The sequence below is a fragment of the Schistocerca americana genome, chromosome 1 (assembly GCF_021461395.2).
Source record: "Schistocerca americana isolate TAMUIC-IGC-003095 chromosome 1, iqSchAmer2.1, whole genome shotgun sequence".
NCBI lineage: Eukaryota > Metazoa > Arthropoda > Insecta > Orthoptera > Acrididae > Schistocerca > Schistocerca americana.
Genome location: NC_060119.1, coordinates 645,481,871 through 645,495,949, shown reverse-complemented (window position 1 = coordinate 645,495,949; position 14,079 = coordinate 645,481,871). Strand labels below are relative to the sequence as shown.

The following is a 14,079-nucleotide window of genomic DNA, read 5'->3' as shown; positions in this document are numbered from 1 at the left end:
AGCAGCAGTGTAACAACAAATAGCAGTCTCTTGCCATTGTTTCACTTATGAAACAATTCCTCTTTTTTTTTATTGTAAGCCGCGGTAGCGCGCACAAAAGCAAGCCATGCCACGAGCGGCGACAGGTCGTAAACACTCATTATCAGAATGCGACAAACAATGCATGACACATTAAAATAATGCAGTTTCAGCCTAGAGTGACATAAACAAAGAGAACGGCACTTATCAGATCAAAGCAAAATAAGCAAACGATTCAAACCAGACGAAGCATGTGAAAAAGGAAGGGAACTCGTGCAAATAAGGACGGAGCGCCTGACACATAGCAATGGCTACTTGGTAAAGCTTAACTGTTAAGCTTACGACTCGAACCAAACTACTGTAGCTGTATCTTCATCCATTCGACTTAAATTGTGTCTCATGTTACAATGGACCAACTTTGTTTCGATTTGGAGGTGCGGTCTAAAACTTTTCTCTCCCCTGGAATTTCGAGTCTCAAATTTCAGGTGCGGCTTAGATTTGGGAAATTTTTTTTTCTCTTGATTTCGAGTCTCATTTTTCAGGTGCGGCTTAGATTTGAGTGTGGCTTAGATTTGAGTAAATATGGTATTTTTATATGAAAACAGAGAACAAAAGTGTGACATTTGCAGCTCAAAAAGATTTTCTCTAAAGAAGCTGGCACCTTCTCAATCTTTATGAGGTTCAACACAATACAACCTGCAGTTTCAGAGTCAAAAATTCTGCATCACAGTTGGCAGGTCTTCACAATAAGGGTCAAACTGGGGAGACATGGAAGTCTTGATTCAGCTTTCAAAACACATTTGGTTAAACTTTAATTCCATCAGCCAACATTTAAATTTGAAGGTATGAAAATAATGCAATATCTATATTAATATGATCAGATGTTTAGCTTTGAAAACAAACAAAATGTTATAGATGGTATCAAAGTCAAACAAAAATTTGTAATGTTTATTTCATATGCATTCACTTTGAGGGGCAGTATATAATGTCATGTTTTGCTGGTTATTTCTGTTGATATAAAAAAGATTTTCAGAGTCATCTGAATGTTTGTGTTATCACAGATTTTTATTTCAAGGGTCCAACTAATATCATTGGTTTTTCTGACTGTGTTCCACAGGATTGATAACTTGTAGAAATGACATATGTAATATGTGAAGCTGCTGTATAATTTATTTTTAACTGTACAATTGGTTTCCATCAGACCTGTTGATACAGAGGCATACCGACAATCTTTCTTTCCATGAACAATAAGAGACTAGAATAGAAGGGAGAACCGATAGAGGTACTCAAAGTACCCTCTGCCACACACCGTCAGGTGGCTTGCGGAGTATGGATGTAGATGTAGATGTAGACCATTTTCCAGTACAAATTATAGTTAGTACACACAAACACTCATGTTTATATTCACAGGACAGGTATGTTCTGTAGAAATGATTAGTATTTCAGTCCCCTCCATTCAGCATGTGTCCTGTTGCCTAGCAGGAACAGGGTCTGTCCACCACGGGCTCTGCTTGTTTCATACAAGATGGCATCAACACATGTACAGAGCATATAACATCATGTGGTATAGCCATTCATGCTGCATCCACCTGGTTCCAAAATTCATCTGTGGTGGCAGGCATAGGGTCAAAGAGTTGCACCTGTCATTTCACCATATCCCACACTTTTTCGATTGGCTGCAAGTCTCATGATCTGGTGGGCCAAGGTAAAAAACTGACATCCTGTGACACCAAGGAAGGCACAGGTTTGTACAGCAACATGAGGTCATGGATTGTCTTGCTGAAAAATGGCATCTGGAGTGTTGCGCAGAAAGAGTATGGCTACAGGTAGCAGAATGTCATTCATGTAGGTCACACTAGTTACAGCGCCATACACACACACCAACTGTGATTTGCGGTTGTACCCAATAGCACCCTACACCTTTAGGCCTTGTGTTCCCTCTGTACATCTTGTGTGAATGCAGTCACTGTGACGCCACTCCCCCTGACCATGGCGAACCAAAATGTGAGTATCATTTTAAACAAACTGAACCTGAATTCGTCTGGAAACACTATTTCATGCCATTCCGGTCTCCAGTGACATTGTTCCATACATCAATGCCTTCTAGCGTGTTTCTGCACATTCATCAAAGATAGGCAGAGAAGTCGATCATGCAAAAGTAACCCAAGTTGTAATAAACAGTGATGGAATGTCACTCCTGACAGTGTATGATGTGTTCAACTGTTCCATTGTTGCACCAGAACTGAAGAGGACATAGACATGTCCTGCAATGCCATTCAGATGAGGTGTTGATCTTCTTGGTGGGTTGTCTGGGTGGTGCAACCTGATCCATATTGTTGTGTTTTACGGTCTACTGTGAACTATTTGCCACACACCCACTGCACTGCGAAAACATATTGTTCCACACAAGCAGCAATTTACCGCAGTCTTTCAATGTGTTCTGTCCCCCACCCCGGAATGTGAGTGTGTGAATGTGTGTGTATGTATGTCTACATCTATCATTTATATACCTCTGTATAATAAAAAAAATCATTTCTGTCTACAAAAGGAAATGTCCAGACTGATTCATTGACTCATCATCACCCAGCCCAAACCTTGAAGGATAGAAACTTGAAATTTGGAGAGGTGTTGATCTTATACTGTAGCCATTTTATAAGAAGGGATTTTTTGAAATTCCGTCCATAAGTGGGTGAAATAGAGGTGAAAGGAATTTTGAAAATATGCCACTATTAAAGCAGTTTTGGAACTGTAACTATGAAAATTCATATTTTGTTTCCCAATCAAAGATAAAAGAATACTGGAAGGTGTTTCATCTTCATTGGAAACTCAACCCCCAAGGTGATGAAATAATGCGAAAAAGTCTTTTTTTTTAAATAAATCATTATTAAAGAACTTCTAAAGGATGAAAACTGGTATTTGACTACTCAGTAAGAAAAAAATATGTGTTTCAGTCTTTTTGGAAATTCAGTCCCTAAAGGGCTGAAACAGGGGATGAAAAGTTTTATGAATATATTACATTATGAAAGTAGAATCAGTTTTTGGTCAGAAGTACATTCAGAAAAGGCCATGTTTGTAAGCCGTAATTAGTGTGAAAAATTTAGGTGTTGCAATTCATGAACTAAATTAAAGAATGCTATTGAACAGTCACCATGACAAGTCAACTTTGTCACAATTGCACAGAAAAAAATGGATCTTTAATACATTAATTTTTCAGTAGGCCTAATAAATGTTGATAAAATTATTTTTGTTATTGCTGTGCAAACTAATCATAACTGATGACAAAATAGGTACAATGTGTAAATGCAATTCATACAGGAATATCCATTGAAAGGGGGCATAAATTCTGAGACAGAAAATTCTGAAAGAGGCTCTAATTTATCACACTAAAATTTCTGCTCCATGGATGAGGTATGTGAATGAGTAAACACCTAGAGTTATAGCACTATTTATGTTGTGGCAACCATCAACCACCTGTAACTACCACCTGCCGAGTGCAAAGTAAATTGTCCTTGAACTTGGTGTTCTTTAGACAGTGTGTGCTTTTGACTCTGGTGTAGATGTTTGAGTTGTTATTGTCTGTAATGTTTTTCCCGTGTCTTTGTAATTATACGAGCTGTAATAAAAGTGCTTAATCGTAATCAGTTGGAGATTTATGTCCATGGTCTGCCGCTATAGCTACAAAACCCACACTGGTGACCCCAAGCTGTGAAAATATGTTGCATTCGCTCACTGTGTATAATTGGTTTTGCAACAATGGACAATGTTGCAACCTCCAGTTTTTCTGGCAGTGCAGGACGCTGTGATTACAGAATGGACCTTTGACTGTGAAGCACAATGTTTTACCCCATATGCTACCAATACGCCAGGAATTTTCATGTCTCCCATGTTTGCTTTGACATGCCAGATGACCCTAACCTCTGCCAGCACACCACACCAGGTGCTGTACACATTGGTGCGGATGCCTTCTACAGCATTCAATGCTGTACAGGATGGTTCTCCAGCATAAGATTCCAGATTCCCCTTGCCTGAGTCTTTACTGCATCCAACACGGACCACATGGCTGTCCAGTTTCGGGGTCCACATGCATGGCTACCCTCTCCTCAGAGTGGTCCATTTTTTAATGTGTCCCCCCTCTGCACCAGTAGGAGGGACATTTGCGTCAACCACGCCGGACCATGTATATTCCTATCTGTCCTGCCACCGCACACACACCTCAGGTGATGCTCCTGCAGGTTTCTGCCCAGTCACTCGGCACTCAATCACAATTCCATATCTCTGCTCAAGATTTCATCTGCATCGGCCATCGATCCTCCCATGCCTGCCATGCCATGCTCATTGTGTGGCCTTACAGGTTTCCTTCCTATGAGGACTGGATACCCTGCCTCACCTGCACATCTACCAGACATTCAACACACCATATCACCCGTCACCGAGGCACAGTTTGTGTCAATGAACACTGTGCAGAATCCCCGCACAATTTGTGCCTTTCTTACATCTCCATAAGTGCCGGCCTCCATTCATTTTATAAAGCTGCCACCATTACAACTGGACAACAAAGTGAAGTGGTTTACCTTGGTGGACAACATATTGGACAAACACGGCATTGTGGATGACGACACCCATTTTGTGTGTTTAGTGAACCACCTGCATGACCACCCTGAGCTTATCACTGACTTGTTACTGAACCCACCCAAGAGCAACAAATATGTCTCCGCATATGCACTAACTCATAAAATGCCTTTCTAGTCCACCATCTGATACTACTCACAATATTATTTATGATGAGACTTTAGGTGACAGAACCTGCTCCCAGGTATGGCTATGCTTGTGTGAGCAGGTTACTACCGAGTTCTTGCTGAACTTAGAACTCTGAGCATTGTGGTTGGTGAAGTTGCCACAAGAACTACAATTACATTTGCTTCCCAATACTGCCACACCACTTGAGGATAAACTACTGTCGGCAGACCAGGCCATATGTCACAATCCGGCACTGTCACCTCCCTTCGCATGGCACAGCACCTAATACTACCAAAGTTGGAAATGCTGTGAGTGTACTTCCAGCGTCAGGTGGTAGTGGCTGGGCGTGTGTGTATCGTGGACAGCATGTGGAACAGCAGCCACCTAGTGGCCAAGACTGGGAACTGCCAGTGGTTCAGTGCCAGCTTATCCCCACAACACCTGGGCTAGTGCCTGCCCTCCCCACCTTCCCCTCGCCTGGCACTTTGGCTGGAGGCCAAAAATGGCTAACTCATGCATATGCTGGTTCCACTCCACTTACAGGGATGGCACTCACTGCTGGGATGGCACTCACAACTGCCGCCCGCCCTGCGCATTCACAAATACTCACTCAGGCGGCAGTTCATGGGTATATGGAATGGCACCCACAGACGTTGCATTCTGTCAGATCCTCCACCTCATGAGGTCGTCTGTATGCCTTGGATTTAGGTTCATGCACGTATTTTCTCATTGACATCAGAGCAGACATTAGCGTCATACCTCCCTCATTTACTGTAATGGATATGACATCAGCCAACCTGTTTCTTTGAGCAGCTAATAAATTGCCACTTCGTTTCGATAGTTTTGCCAAGTTAACCATTCAGCTCATACCTGGCAAATGTGTCACTTGGTCCTTCAACATGGCTAATGTAGAAGGGCCAGTATTAGGCAATGACTTACTTTTTGACTTCGGTCTTTCTCTGCATCTCCAGTCAGCATTATCGCACCACGCCTCATCTACTCATATTGTGTGTTCAGTCACCTTCTCAGCTCCCCCTCACCCTCAGCTTCTCTATGGTTTCGACACGGCTCTCATAAAGTGCTCTTCACTGGAAGACAGCCTTGCAGCTTCCGTCACCCAGTATTTTCTCATTGACATCAGAGCAGACATTAGCGTCATACCTCCCTCATTTACTGTAATGGATATGACATCAGCCAACCTGTTTCTTTGAGCAGCTAATAAATTGCCACTTCGTTTCGATAGTTTTGCCAAGTTAACCATTCAGCTCATACCTGGCAAATGTGTCACTTGGTCCTTCAACATGGCTAATGTAGAAGGGCCAGTATTAGGCAATGACTTACTTTTTGACTTCGGTCTTTCTCTGCATCTCCAGTCAGCATTATCGCACCACGCCTCATCTACTCATATTGTGTGTTCAGTCACCTTCTCAGCTCCCCCTCACCCTCAGCTTCTCTATGGTTTCGACACGGCTCTCATAAAGTGCTCTTCACTGGAAGACAGCCTTGCAGCTTCCGTCACCCAGCTTCAATCCAAGTGCTCTGCAGTCGATGATCTCCACGCTTGCAATGCTGAACTGAACCACGCCACATCATTGGTTATGCAAGCCTTCTCTGAGGCACAATGCCTCGTACAACACCTGTCAAAGCTGTAGCCCCCTGACACTGACACTGCACCATGTGGAACTTTGATGCCACCGCCTCCCGAGACCTGCAATGCACCTCATGGAACTTTGATGCTGCTGCCATGGACAGCTCTGCTGGCACATCAGGTTAGTGACTCTTGTGTACTATCAATTCCCACTTCTGACAGCCCCTAAGTGAATTCGTCAGCACAGCTGAACACTATCATGAATGGGACGACACACAAAATTGTCGCAACAGACAAGCCATCAGTGTGTCATAAAGGACGCCAGTTAGCACTACATCAAGTACATCTTACTAAGGCTGCAGTGGAGGAACTTCTGCAGGTAGGTATTTTCCATCTGGCAGACAGTAAGTGGTCTTTGCCCATCCATTTAGTTCCCAAAAACGACATCACAGTGAGCGGTCTGCGGTGACTATCGCCACCTCAACATGTGGACCGTATTAGACAGTTACCCTATACCTCATACACAAAACTTCGTACAAATACTTCGTGAAGCCTGCATCTTCAGTGCCTTGGACTGACACAAGGAATATTTACAGACACCCATGGAACAGAGTGATATACCAGACATTATTGGTCACACCCTTCAGCCTCTATAAATTTTGTTACATTCCTTATGATCTCAAAATCGTGGCCTAAACATGGCAATGTTTTATAGACTTACTTCTGTTGAACTGCTCATATTGTTATGTATACCTTCATGATATATTTTCCTCCTCTGACAGAGAACATGATTTCCACTTGGCCATGATACAGGACCTATTGACACACAAGGGAGCTGACATCAATAATGACAAGTCTCAACTTCAATCCACCGCTGTCACTTTCCACTCCAGCTATCAAACCATTGCTCTCATACCCCATGCAAGCAAAATTTTGCTCTACATATTGAACCAGTTTTTGAAGCCATACAGTCAGCCTGACATATCCGTAGTACAAGCAGGTTTTGTTAAAGGAAAAGGAACTTGTGAACAGATTCTCACCATATGACAAATAATCAAGAAAGCATTATAGTTCTGTGTTTATGTTTTCATATGGTCCCTTGACTGTAAGAAAGCCTCTGACTGTGTTATCTCGGAAAAGTTGTGGCAGGTTCTTGCAGAGTTCAGTGTCCTATCAAACTTGACACCACTGATCAGAAGTCTATACAATATTCATTTGCAGCTGTGAAGACCAGTTCTGGTATGTCTGAAATCTACGGTGTTTCAAAAGGTGTCAGAGCATGTTGTGTTCAACCCCCCCCCCCCCCCCACCCCCCTCTGCTGTACAATATCTATGCAGAACATGTCATCAGGAATGCTCTTGGTGGAAGGACTAAAGGCATCTCAATTGGTGGCAGAGCTATTAACCATTTGCTGATGGCACTGTGTTTTTAGCCAGCAGTGAAGATGAACTTGCTGAGCTATCAACAAAGGTAAAGGACATTAGTCCATCATATGGATTACACCTCAATCTCAGCAATTTCGGAGTCATGTTAACTGATTGAGGAGTGCAGACTCAATTCATAGATTGATTAAAATAACTGGAAGTTGCTCTCCAACACTTAAAAAAGCATTTCAGAAACCAAGTCTGTGAGTTATCCAATCTGCTGCCATCCTACTGCTGCCTTGGGGCACCACTACCCAACCACTATCCCATCCCCAGTGTTCCTTCATATCAACCCCTCATTGCATCCAGAACCTGCCTAGCTGTCCTTTTGAATTTGCCAATTCCCCAAACCTCCCTACCAATACTCAACTAAATCCTACCTGCAGATAAAGTTTCCACTACTGTTGTTATGAATCACAGTGACTACGTGGAGGAAGGCCTCTGCCAATTGTCTGATTTCTCCATCGTAAACTCTGCCAGAGTGATCCCATCACAGAAGTCCAACATAATCTCAAATCCTGGCTTAAAGCCAAAGGTCCTCCCTGAACAACACCCCTGAATCTATTCCCCTCCTCACTCCTATGACTCTCCACACACTCACCCTCCATTTGCTCCCTAAAATCCACAAACTAAAACCAAACATTGTAGCTCATTACTGTGCTCCCACTAAAACAATTACAGTCCTCACTGACTGCCACCTACTACCTGATGCTAAAAATCTAGCTTTTCACATCAAAGACATCAATCATTTCCCCTATTGACTCTTCACCATTCTCATCCCATCACCTTCAGGATCCCTTCTCGTCATTCCTAATATCACCTCCCTATACACCTATATCTCTCATGGCCATGGTCTTCCTGCTATTGAATTCTACCCTGCCAATGTCCATCAGACTCAAACCCCGCAAAGCATCATTCCTCATAAATCTCATTAACTTTATCCTAACATACAACTACTTCTACATCTCCATGGAACAGTCAGGGGCACCCACATGGCAACCTCCAGTGCCATCCTGTTTATGGGGCATCTAGAGGAGATCCTCCTAGCTTCCTGAAACCCAAAACCCTGTACTGATTAATTTTCATTGATGAGATCTTTATGGTCTGAACTCAGGTTCAAGGCGCCCTGTCCTCATTTCGTCACAGCCTCAACAGCCTCTCTCCCATCTGCTTCACCTGGTCCTCCTCAACCCAGCCTGCCACTTTCCTGGATGCTGCTCTCCCCCTCTCTGATGGCTCCATCCACACCTCTGTCTACATTAAACCCACACACCACCAACAGTACCTGCATTTTGACAACTGCCATCCTTTCCATACCAAAAACCTTGTCACACAGCCTGGCCATCTGAGGACAACATATCTGTAGTGACAAGAGCTCATTTGTCTGGTATGCTGAAGAAATCATGAAAGGCCTTCACCGAGAAGCACTATCACTGATTTTTAGTCTACAAACAGATTTCCCATGCCATATCCCCAAATGCCTCCAATACTTTGCCCCTCCCCCAAGAACCAGCTACAAAAGGAGCAACCTGTTTGTCACCCAGTACCACGCCAAACTGAAACAACTGAACCACATCCTTCTTCAAGGCTTTGATTATCTATCATCATACCCTGAAACGAGGGACATCCTACCAAATACCCTTCTCACCCTTCCTAAGGTGGTTGCTGTTGGCTACCTAACCTCCACAACATCCTAGTCCATCCCTATGCCGCTCCTAATCCCAGCCCCTTACCACAGGGATGTGAAAAATCATTGCACCACATTTTATATTGCTATGACTACCAACCGGTTGTCCACAACGATGAATGGCCATTGCCAAACTGTGGCCCAGAACAATGTGGGCCATCCTGTGGTATAACATGTAGCTGAACAAAACAGCCTTGATTTCAGTGGGTGCTTCACAATCCAGGTCACCTGGATTCTCCTCTCAATCACCAGCTTTTCTGAACTGTGCAGATGGGAGTTATACTTATGAGGATTCTCCATTCCCAAAATTGCCCTGGCCTCAACCTATAATAACTTACTGTCCCTGCACTCTGCACCCAACATTTTCCACCCCTCCCTCCTGTCACCTCCTCCCAATTCATATCCCCTCACCCTCACTGTTTGACACTCCCTGCCAATGCACACACTTGTCTTTTCATGCCCCTGTTCCTCTCCTTTTCTGATCCCCACTTCTCCTCTCCCACAGCCTACCGGCACTGCAACAGGCAGCCTTGTCCTGCTGCCTTCTAGTCCCCGCTCGCTCTGTTACACCACACTCTTCTTTCACTCCACCCATACTTTGCTATCCCTCCTCCTTCCATGTCCAGCTTCTGATTGCTGCTTTTGTACAACACAATAACTGCAGTCTGGATAGAGAGGTTAGAGATAGCAGTCACGTGCACACGAGATGGCTGTCATTTGCAAATGTGTGTGTGTTTTCCGTTCTTTCCTGAAGAAGAAAGGCTGAAAGCTCGATGTATAACAGTCTTTTTGTTGTGCCTCTGTGCAACACAATGTGTCATCTTTATGGTGAGAACCAATATATTCTTTTCATAAGAGCTAAATAATAAAGTAAATTTAACTGATGGTAATTCAGCCCTGACAAGCAGAACATGGTATGAAAGTCACAAGGGAACAGAATGGTTCAGATTTTCTGTCTTTACATTATGCATAACTGGCCCAAAGCCCTCTAGGCACTGCACAAATGTGAGATGTTCATTAGGTGTCAAAACATTAACTAAACTGTTCTGGGTCTGCCAGGACACAGCACACATACTCACAGTAGATCTGCCAATGACTCCTATAGAAATTCGTTATTATGAGAGAACGTGATGGAAAAGTTTTACAAAACTTCTTCAAAGGTGTTTTATGGGTGAGGAGGCAGCCTAAGAAATATTCTCTTTGGGTAGACAGATAAAAAAAAATGTTATGGGTACAGGAGTGGCACTGAAAAAAGGCTGTGATGCAGGAAGTAGGTACATGGTGTCAGAGAGCTCATGTAGTGGGTTCACTGGACTACTTGTATTCTCTCAGAATGATATGCATCTGTGTGTTGAGAAATTAAGGTCATTATGAAGAAGCATGAGAAATACAATGATGAACTGTAACATGCTTATTGCAAGGATGAAGTTTGTCAGTTATACCTGTCATAGAGTTCTTCCCAGGCAGAATGACTAAGAACACAATTATGGTATTTGGATTCTCTGACCCCTTTTCATCTTATATAGTTTTCTCTACTTGATTAGATTACAATGATAATCCAACAGAACAACGTTTATGTGGGTTAGTGTAATTGTGTTGTACAGGTCAAGGAATGTCTAGTGTTTGAGTCAGGTCTGGAAAGTGCCAGATATCGTTTGCATAATTGCAGGATGTATCTTAACATGATATACAAGAATTTATCCAAGTTTTTCTTGTCTGATAGATGTATGTGGTGTATGTAATAGGAGGATATGGGGATGTGCATTTTATTGTGTAAATATGAAGTGGAATGACTAGCTGATAGGATGCCTCCCTGGACACTGTTCTTTCCCCAGGATGTGAAATGATATAGCTGTTAGCAGGGCTAAAAGTGAGATGAAGTGGAGAGTGTGTAAATGCAAACATAGAGACTCCCTGGTGAGCCAAGCGTTAATGGGGCTGAAAAGAAGTGTAAATAATATAAAGAACCAAATGCCACCACGAATGATGTCAAAACTGCAAAAATTAAATACTTAAAAAGAACTTAGTGCCTATGTTACATCAAGATTTTCAATGGAAATCTGAGGGCAGACTTTTTCTTAGGCGAGAGTAGTTGTAATGGTCTAAGCCACAGCCAATACCCTCGCTTTATTTGGAGCACCAGCAGACATGGTCAACGTCCTGCTGAGAGGAAGACCCCTCACCATGTGACTGCTTCCATACTGCTGCTTCCACATGTCAGTGACCTGACACATCAGGAAGCTTTTGCATTCTGACACATTGCTGCCTCTAACATCAGTTGAAAGCATGTCACTGACCTTATTCCAGATGTTTCCATGGTGACACACAAATACTTCACTTCAAAAGAATCAGCATTGAGTGGCTGTATTTAAAACTGCCCATAGCCAGCCCATGCTGTGCATCCAGTTGGCTGATGTAGGTGCACCCAGTTTTTGTGAGCTTCAGCATTGGTGTTTTCACTGCAGCTATGTCACTGTCACTGCTGCTGTTGTTGGACCATGATCCAAGGACTGCTGGCTGACTGCCCAGCACTCAGAACCCAGTACTTTGCCACCACCTCTACAGGGCTGCTTGCCATTGCTGAATTCCACCAGCCACCTGCTCCCTGCTACCATTCTCTAACCAGTGGTTTAGATTACACTCTGGGCAGCACCACAGCCTACCACAATGGCAATTGCAATGCTCTGTGCTGTGCCCAGCAGAGTCATGTGCAGTGGTATGGACACTGCTTACGATTCAATTCCGGCGTGCTTTTGACACCAGGTCGGCATGCAGCTGCCCAAGCAGGGTATATTGTCCACATGCCACGTCTTCCTTGTGTGCTGCTATAATTCCAGAATATTTCAAAGGAATGCCAGACCACACCAGGGAAGAGATTTCACAATGAATAAATTAAGAAATAACTGTTTTATATTCATTGCTGATTTGTCTGCTGCTTCCCCACATATCATAACTGTGCCTCAAACCAGCTATGCACCCTACAGTGCCCCAGGAAGAGTTGAGAGCATTCTGATAAGCAAGAAATGCTTACATTCCACTCTCTTTCTTCCAGCTACACCAGACCCACTACATTTTAGTGTCCAACACAAGGCATCTAGTTTTTGCATATCACACAGTTTTATTTATTTAATATATTTATGAGTTATGTGGAATCATCCCCTAGACAAGCCTGCTTAATTGTATTTATCATGTTACTGGAGTAAGTGCATGTACTGTATTATTAAGTTACAGCATTACTTTGTCTAATATTCTCCATGATTTGTCTTTAGTTGCAGCTCCAAAGCATCCAACTTGTTGGTATTGTATTGTATTGTACTGTATGTTAACCAGGGACCTAGAAACGACGGAGAGGCTCTGTCTCCACCGCAGCCGCAGTGGTCCGCAACCCCACTACAACTACCACAGTCCACTTCACCCCTCCACTGCCCCACACCGAACCCAGGGTTATTGTGTGGTTCGACCCTTGGTGGACCACCCCCCAGGTAACGTGTCACACCAGACGAGTGTAGCCCCTATGTTTGTGTGGTAGAGTAATGGTGGTGTACGCGTACATGGAGAACTTGTTTGCGCAGCAATTGGCGACTTAGTGTAACTGAGGTGGAATAAGGGGTACCAGCCCGCATTCGCTGAGGCAGATGGAAAACCACCTAAAAACTATCCACAGACAGGCCAGTTCACTGGACCAACTTGTTGGTACAAAACATCATTTAGGATAGTTACAGTTCTGAGAAGCATAGTACTGAACACCTAATTTATGCCACCAGATACATTCCATCACTTTCCATGAAGGAACATAAATTTTCATCAGGTTGCCCTCCATGGGGTGGGTGCACGCAACGACTGTGGTTATATTGGGTTAGATAGAGCAGCAATCAGTCGTAGAATTAAGTTGCTTTAATATGACATTTATAGCCACAATGCAGATCAGATTTCGACCTGTGTCAGGTCATTATCAATGCTAAAACAAATACAAGAGTATATATTACAATGTGATTTACTTTTGCTATCATTTCTCATTTGCACTGTGAAGTACTCATACACTAATCATAGATTTTAGGGGTTGCTTAAGCTATGCAAATATTACATGTTGACTGGCTACAATTCATCATAACATGTATCGGGTATTGTGGATGCCTCTCTAAAAACCAGCAAACTGACTACATTAGAGTGCCAGAATGAGATTTTCACTCTGCAGCGGAGTGTGCGCTGATATGAAACTTCCTGGCAGATTAAAACTGTGTGCCCGACCGAGATTCACGACTCACGCCCGGTACTCACAGCTTTACTTCTGCCAGTACCTCGTCTCCTACCTTCCAAACTTTACAGAAGCTCTCCAGCAGGAGAGCTTCTGTAAAGTTTGGAAGGTAGGAGACGAGGTACTGGCAGAAGTAAAGCTGTGAGTACCGGGCGTGAGTCGTGCTTCGGTAGCTCAGTTGGTAGAGCACTTGCCCGCAAAAGGCAAAGGTCCCGAGCTCGAATCTCGGTCGGGCACACAGTTTTAATCTGCCAGGAAGTTTCATATCAGCGCACACTCTGCTGCAGAGTGAAAACCTCATTCTGGAAACATCCCCCAGGCTGTGGCTAAGCCATGTCTCCGCAATATCCTTTCTTTCAGGAGTGCTAG

At 43.5% G+C, this 14,079-nt stretch overlaps 1 protein-coding gene across 1 annotated transcript in view; it reads right to left on the bottom strand.

Moving 5' to 3' along the window:
- LOC124625756 (TBC1 domain family member 19) overlaps nt 1-14,079 on the bottom strand; it is a 179,099-nt gene that overhangs the window by 137,451 nt on the left and 27,569 nt on the right. The gene's annotated exons all lie outside the window — the stretch shown is intronic.